Source organism: Canis lupus, chromosome 11, assembly GCF_011100685.1.
Source record: "Canis lupus familiaris isolate Mischka breed German Shepherd chromosome 11, alternate assembly UU_Cfam_GSD_1.0, whole genome shotgun sequence".
In the NCBI taxonomy this organism is placed as follows: Eukaryota; Metazoa; Chordata; class Mammalia; order Carnivora; family Canidae; genus Canis; species Canis lupus.
This window is the reverse complement of record NC_049232.1, coordinates 65,653,444-65,660,232: the sequence shown is the minus strand read 5'-3', so window position 1 is coordinate 65,660,232 and position 6,789 is coordinate 65,653,444. Positions and strand designations below refer to the sequence as shown.

General features: G+C 41.7%; 1 long non-coding RNA gene across 1 annotated transcript; it reads left to right on the top strand.

The window, feature by feature from the left end:
- The first annotated feature begins 3,093 nt into the window (after positions 1-3,093).
- Positions 3,094-6,581, top strand: LOC119876771. Its single transcript, XR_005366439.1, has 3 exons — positions 3,094-3,309; positions 5,540-5,600; positions 6,134-6,581. It is a non-coding gene; the product is annotated as an uncharacterized LOC119876771 (long non-coding RNA).
- The last annotated feature ends 208 nt before the right edge of the window (positions 6,582-6,789 follow it).

Sequence of the window (6,789 nt, the reverse complement as noted above, 5' to 3'; positions counted from 1 at the left end):
CCAATAAGTCAGAGCACATGAACAGTGATCACAATTGGACTCCTCATCCATGGATTGGTGGACAAACAAAAAACAAAAAAACAAAAAACCACAGGAATGTTTGGAATCTCCTTAGAAGTTATCATAGAGAAAAATGACAAGGACAGAGTTTCTTGGGATTAGTGATGGTGAGTTGAATAGGAAAAGGCTATGCAGCAGTCTACACAATAGGAAAAAAATGTTCCCATTTTGATTGGTGGTATTACTATTTCTTTTAGGTATGACTCATAACAGTGGCATTCTCTGACTCTTTGCTGTCCTCTATACACCTTAAGCATATGCAAACTTGAGTATTTGTTGAGTGGGCGCCTTATGTCTGTCTTACACATGAAGAAAACATCGCCTTCTGCTGCTCTGCCACTCTTGTAAAATGCCTCCTTCTGTCACAGATGAATTTCTGTAATTCCCAGTGTGCTTTTCTGAATCCAGTGTCTGATAATGCTCTGTAGAGCATTATCATACTGATGGCTTTTCCTCATCATTGTCCCCAGCTCAAGAACCCTTAAAGCTCCTTGGTTGCTTATGAACCTCAAAGTTCTCTCCTTGAAGGACCTCCATAGTCTTACCCCAGTTTACTTATCCCCCAACCTCAGTTTTCTTATACATCACCTCAAACCTGCCCTGCCTAGGGGGAGTCAATGTTCAAGTGTTTAGCTTTCATACAGATCGTATCTCCATGTGTCGCATACTAACACTCTATTGTCTTTCCCATGCAAAGCTATTTTTTATTTATCTTTACCAGCACTTATATTTTTTTCAGAACTTTTTCTCAGAGCTAAGAAAAGTTTTCAATGAACAAGTAATCTTATTAGCTTTTATATTTTCATTAAATGTGTCATAAATAAATGTGAGTCTGAGGCAAGAGTAAACACACAAACCACTGGGGGGAAAATGCTTAACATGCTCTGTTAGATATGACTTCAGTAGGTTATATAGGAAACATCACAAGGCAATGGAGAAAGATTTATTGACATTCAGTAAATTGACTCCAGAGAAATGTATGTAGATTCTCATCTCTTCCCATAACAACAAATAGTGAAAGATTAAAGTGTAGATGGACACAATAGGGAAGCAGTGTGTCTAATATTTTATTGATTGAAAGGTGGGTACATCTTTTATGTAAATTGCAAATTGGTATAAGCTCTCCAGACAGGAGTTTTACATTACACATTAAGATCACTAAAAATAGTTCTATTCCTAAGAAATCACTCTAAGAGAAATAGGAGTACATCTTTTATCCTTTATGTTGTTAAAAAGAAAACCATATACTCAAAATGGCATCCCTTGGGTTAAGACCCTAGTAAGTAAAACTGGTAATCTAGTAAGTAAAATGGTTCTCTGGTCTGTGAGCTGCTCTAGCAAATTAATCGAACCAGAAGAGGGGTCATGGGAAACTCTTGTTCATAGTCAGAAGCACAGGCAAACCTTACACCTGAGCTTGTGACTAGGGTCTGAAGGGGCGGGGTCTGTTGGGACTGAACCCTCAGCCTGTGGGATCTGACTCTGTCTGAGTAGAGAGTGTCGGAATTGAGTTGAATTGTAGGACACTCTGTTGCTGTCCCCAGAATTCCTTGTTGGTGTGGGAGCCCCCAAACACACATATTACATAGAAACGTGTGTGTGTGGCATCAAAACACAGTGGTGATGATACCATCTTAGAGACAGAGTATCCCAGTTTTCCGCTTTCTAGTCTTCAGTATTTTCAAATGTTTTGTAATAAAAGCAATCAGAAGTGCATAGTTAACTCTAGATTTGTACAAGAAACATCAAGTCTATTAGAGAGATTGTCAGCCTCCTGTGGAAATGGGGGTGACACAGAGAGCAAATGAAGATTTCCAGAGTTGAGGGGTATAAAGATGTGTACTATCCATCCCATCCACTGCTGTGAGTCCTGCGCCATTAGCGTGAGCCAGTGCCAAGTGCTTTTCAAATAATAGAGCTCCTTCCTGTTCTGTTCCTGAGACTAGCCATTGGCTTGGGGACCTAGCACAGTTTTGCTTCCTAGTAGTCAAGGGAATCACTGAAGGTTATAAATTCCCATTTTAGTGCTGCAACTCTAAGCAAATATGGTTGCTTGTTCTGATTTAAAATGTTTTTGTCTGGTAAAGAACTTACCTCTGAAGGTTGCAATTGCCCACCTGACCTCTGGGAAGAGTTATATTTCCCATCAATATCACAAGAGCGATTCGCAGTCCATACAGGCAGGAATGGCCAGTTTAACCAGTTGTTAAATTATTGGAATATGTAATGGTTGATAAGTAGCCTCTGCCCCTACCCCCACTCTCACATCCCACCTCATTGAGGCTGACTCATTCCTCCCCCAGGACATTCTGGAGTTCCCCCAACTCCAGCAACTGGAGGTGTTAACAGAGCAGCCCTCATTCCCACCCCCCACCCACCCCACTGAGCAAATGCATAGCTGTGGTCCATTCTGAGCGATCCCTCCAAGTCATTCAGGGTGTTAAATATTTTAATGGTACTCCTGCATCATTATGGGGTTGAAGACGTGCTACACTAGACCAACATAAATCAATCCCAATGTTAAAAAAAAAAAAAAACTAGCCCAGTGATTCTCAAACTTGTGCATGCAGCAGAATCACCTGGACTACTTGTGAAAACTTACCCATCTAGGCCCTACCCTCAGAGATTGTGAGTCAGTAGGTTCAGGGTGGGGTCTGAGAATTTGCATTTCTCAGGATTCTCAGGCAATGCTAATGCCAGTGCTCCTGGTCCTCTGTCCACCGACAGCTCCCTGAGAGAAGCAAACCTCTGGAGCACTGCTTCTCAAAAATCAACGTGCATGAGAATCCCCTGGGGAACCTTATAACACAAATTCTTAGTGGATGAAGTTCTGCGTGGTTATTAAGCTCCCAGGCGATCCCAGTGTTGACAAGTGACCTTGACTAGCAAGGTCTTACAGCACTAAAGAGAATTCACGCATCTCCTGCACATAAAGTCCTAGTTGTAAATCCTTTATCCTTCCTGTATACCGTTTCCTTTCCACATTCCTTCTTGCATTTATTATTCTTTTTGTTGTTATTCCTGTAGCTTCTTTTTGTGCCGACACCCCCAACAAACTCCCAGGTGATGCTGATACTGTTGGTCTACCCAGTACCAGACTCCAGTAGTGGGTCCAGTTGTCTGCCTCTCCTGCGAAGTACTTTGGAGAAGCCCCTCCGATCTTTCCCTGGTGAATGTATATCCTTGAGCTACTCCCTCTCAGCCAAAGCCTAAACTTCCACAAAGGGGAAGCTGTCACCAGGGCTTTTGGTAAGAGCACAAAACTGGCTTTTTTTTCCCTTAGAATAAGACTAATAATGATCTGAGTTTCTTAGTAGTTATCTCCCTATGTCTGTGCCACTTAACATTCTTTGGTGGGAGGTAGGGGGTGCACAGAGAGAGAGGGAGAGAGAGAATCTCAAGCAGGCTCCACACTCAGTGCAGAGCCCTATGTGGAGCTTGATCTCACGACACTGAGATCATGACCTGAGCTAAAATCAAGAATCAGACTATTGACCAACTGAGCCCCCCAGGTACCCCATGGTACTTACCATTCTGGTGCGTCTCCTTAAATTCTGAGGTGGGTTACAAGTAAGGTGTAGATATGATTTATCTACTTATTTTTTATTCTTTAAATTTTTTTTCACTTTGTCTTCTTTTGCCCATCCTTTCTCTTGTTTCCTCTCAACTTTTTTCCTCTTTTCTCAACTTCTGCTCACTCTCTGTTTTCTCTTGTCAATCTTTTTAAGGCCTAAAAGTCCCAGCCCACTCTCAGGATTCCACCCTGGGTAAACTAAAACACACAGACACACAGAGACACACACACCCCCCTGACTTCTCAAACAGAAACTCCACCCAGATGACAGCGAAGCCTCCTGCTTCCAACAATGAGGTCAGAAATGAGTCTAGGAAAATGACATGTGAGTGCATGTCAGGGAAACAAAGAAGGCAGTCAAGTGCACAGGGGAAGGCTGGATTGCTCTTTTCTAGAAAAGACTTGATCAGGAGCTTTTTTCTAGGACTTGAAAGTTGCCCTCTTTACTGTATAAGCGTTTTCTCTGCAAACCATAAAAATGGATGTCCATTCTTATGAACCTGGCCTTTTTCTTTGTTTGAATAGTGCTTAATTCTGGTCAAGAATAAACAGATTTCTGTGAGTTGTCAGCTTGTGCTCTCTCTTCCCTGGGGCTGAGCAAGCAGCTTAGCAAATTCTGTGGAAAAATCTACAAGTACTGAAAGAGAGAACTACTGGCCTCCAACTTCCAGCAAGCCTCAGCAGGAGTTTATTGGTACAGCAGCCTGAGAGTTAATTCTGTGTTACTGTCTTTGCAAATGCAGCAAAGTTCAAGAAGAGCTAATTCTATGAGGAAAAGGGAAATGGAAATAATAGATGTCATGTTGATGCAGAGAAAAAAAGAAATTCCCTCTCCAAGTTCAGTTCATCCATTGTTAAATGGCTCAGGGACCTGGATATTGTAGCTGGCCCTGTGTTCTTCTCTATGTGACAGGTGACCCAGACTTAAATTCTAAATTAATTCCAATTAGGATAAGTTATCTAAACTTGCAGTACTATACCTTGATCATCTCACCTGTAGAGCAGACACAGTCACCTTAATGAACTGGGTACTTGAAAGGTAACCTAAGTAAAGTGATGCCTAGAGGCCATGCTTCAAAGTAGTGGTTCTTAACTGGGGGCTGGGGGGATGTTCAGTATGTGTCAACATCCATTTTTCCTTCTTGGATGAAAAAGAAAAGCAGAAGGAAACAATAAGATCATCAATACATGGGCACAAAAAATTTCCTAGCTTTGATGGTAGAAACATCAGAATCAGGTGTCTCAAAGTCAAATGCCAAGAGAAGCCAGGCAAGTCTTATAAATAAGCAGAACACCCTAGAGGCAAAGAAAAAGGAATGAAACAGACAATGGACAAAGACATTAGAAATACCTCAAATACCTATTGCAGTGAAAGTCAAATAGCTACACACTCACAACAACGAGGCCACTCCTTGCAACTCCATCTTGAGTTCTTAAAGGGGTAGACAATGGTGGAATAGTGGTTAACCGGAAAGAGTATGCCTCCCTCCAGAGGGGCAGTCACTACTCTCCACCTGACAGGTATCATGCAGTACAAGACTACAGGCCCAGTGCTGCCAGACCTTATGACTTTTATCAAGGTGAATAAGAGACTTTGTGTATTCCTAAAACATTTAGTTCATAAATGTTGGCCAACACTACCATACAGCCAACGTAGCATGCCATCAAAGGCTTGTGGACAGCTAGGTTTTGTTTCTCTTTTTATTTTTTTTTTAAGATTTTATTTATTTATTCATGAGAGACACACAGAGAGAGAGAGGCAGAGACACGGGCAGAGGGAGAAGCAGGCTCCATGCACCGGGAACCCAACATGGGATTCGATCCCAGGTCTCCAGGATCGCACCCTGGGCTGAAGGTGGCGCTAAACCCCTGAGCCACTCAGGCTGCCCTTGTTTCTCTTTTTAGAGTTCCACCGGTTCAGAAGGGTAACCCGTTGAATTTCTGTTTGCTTTCTATCATCCAAGAGGTAAGAGATCCCTTTCTGAAGTATAAGCTTGGGAATCCGAAATGGAATGCATGTCTCTGCTGGCTTGGGCTAGGAATTGTACACACTTGATCAGACTTATTTTTTATATCTGTTCTTCTCACCATATCCCCAGGAGGCGGACATGATCCCCATTTCAACAGATGAGGAATTAAGCAAAACTTTGCTCAAGATCTCAGAAGGGCACTCAGATTTGAAACCAAGTTATTTTACCCAAGTTTAGCACCTATCATATATCAAAAAGTGGAAAAATGACATTTGTCAGAGTCCAAAGCTCATGTTCCTATATTCCTTCCACATTCCCCCTGGGTATTTCAGAACATTAATGAATATTCTGAGCCTGGACATATTGGAAACCAGAAATTAAATTCCCTGATCCTAAAGCTAGATTTTGCTCTATTACTACATACCTTGTGTGAGAAATTTTTAAGCACCCATGATGATGTTAGTCATAGTGCTTGCAGTTTGACTCAAGTGGAGGAATTTCTAAAATATTGTGTCTGAATTCTTTCCAGGTAACCATCAGAAATCCCACCTTAATCCAGTTTGAATTATAAAGGAATTTACTGTGGAAATGAAAATTTCAGATTTAGCTTAAGCTTCTACCACGCTTAATCCAGTGGATCAAAGTATCACCAAAACCCCACGTTTCTTCAGTGTCTCCTCACATCTTTGTGGAATATGAGCCTTAAACAAAGACTGGCTTCCCGTGTGTTTCGTAAGAGTTGCCAGCCAGCATCTTGTTCCATCCAGATGAGAAAGAGAAAGTTTTACTGACCCTGTCACAAGTGCTAGAAATGGCGTTCTCTTGCTTTATTGTTCTCTCTTCATTAAACCTTGACCTAAAGATAAGATTATTGCTTGAATCAAGATAATGGGGGTCTAACCCTGGATTTAGGGTTAAATTAATCCCACACAAACTGCAGAGCTGCTATAAAATGGAGGAGGGATAAATTTGCCCACAGGAAAATCGGTTATGTCTTTGGTGAAAAGTGGAGGAAGAAGGTACTGGGAGGTGACTGGTATCTGCTACAAAAGCCAAGTTGGCCTGTGGCTATAAAGGGAATATGCATGCTTCATACTTCATCTAATAGATACAAAAAGGAAAGGCAGGTAATTCATTCCTGAGAGACCTAACTGGATGTATGGAAAAGCCAGAAAGGAGGATTTT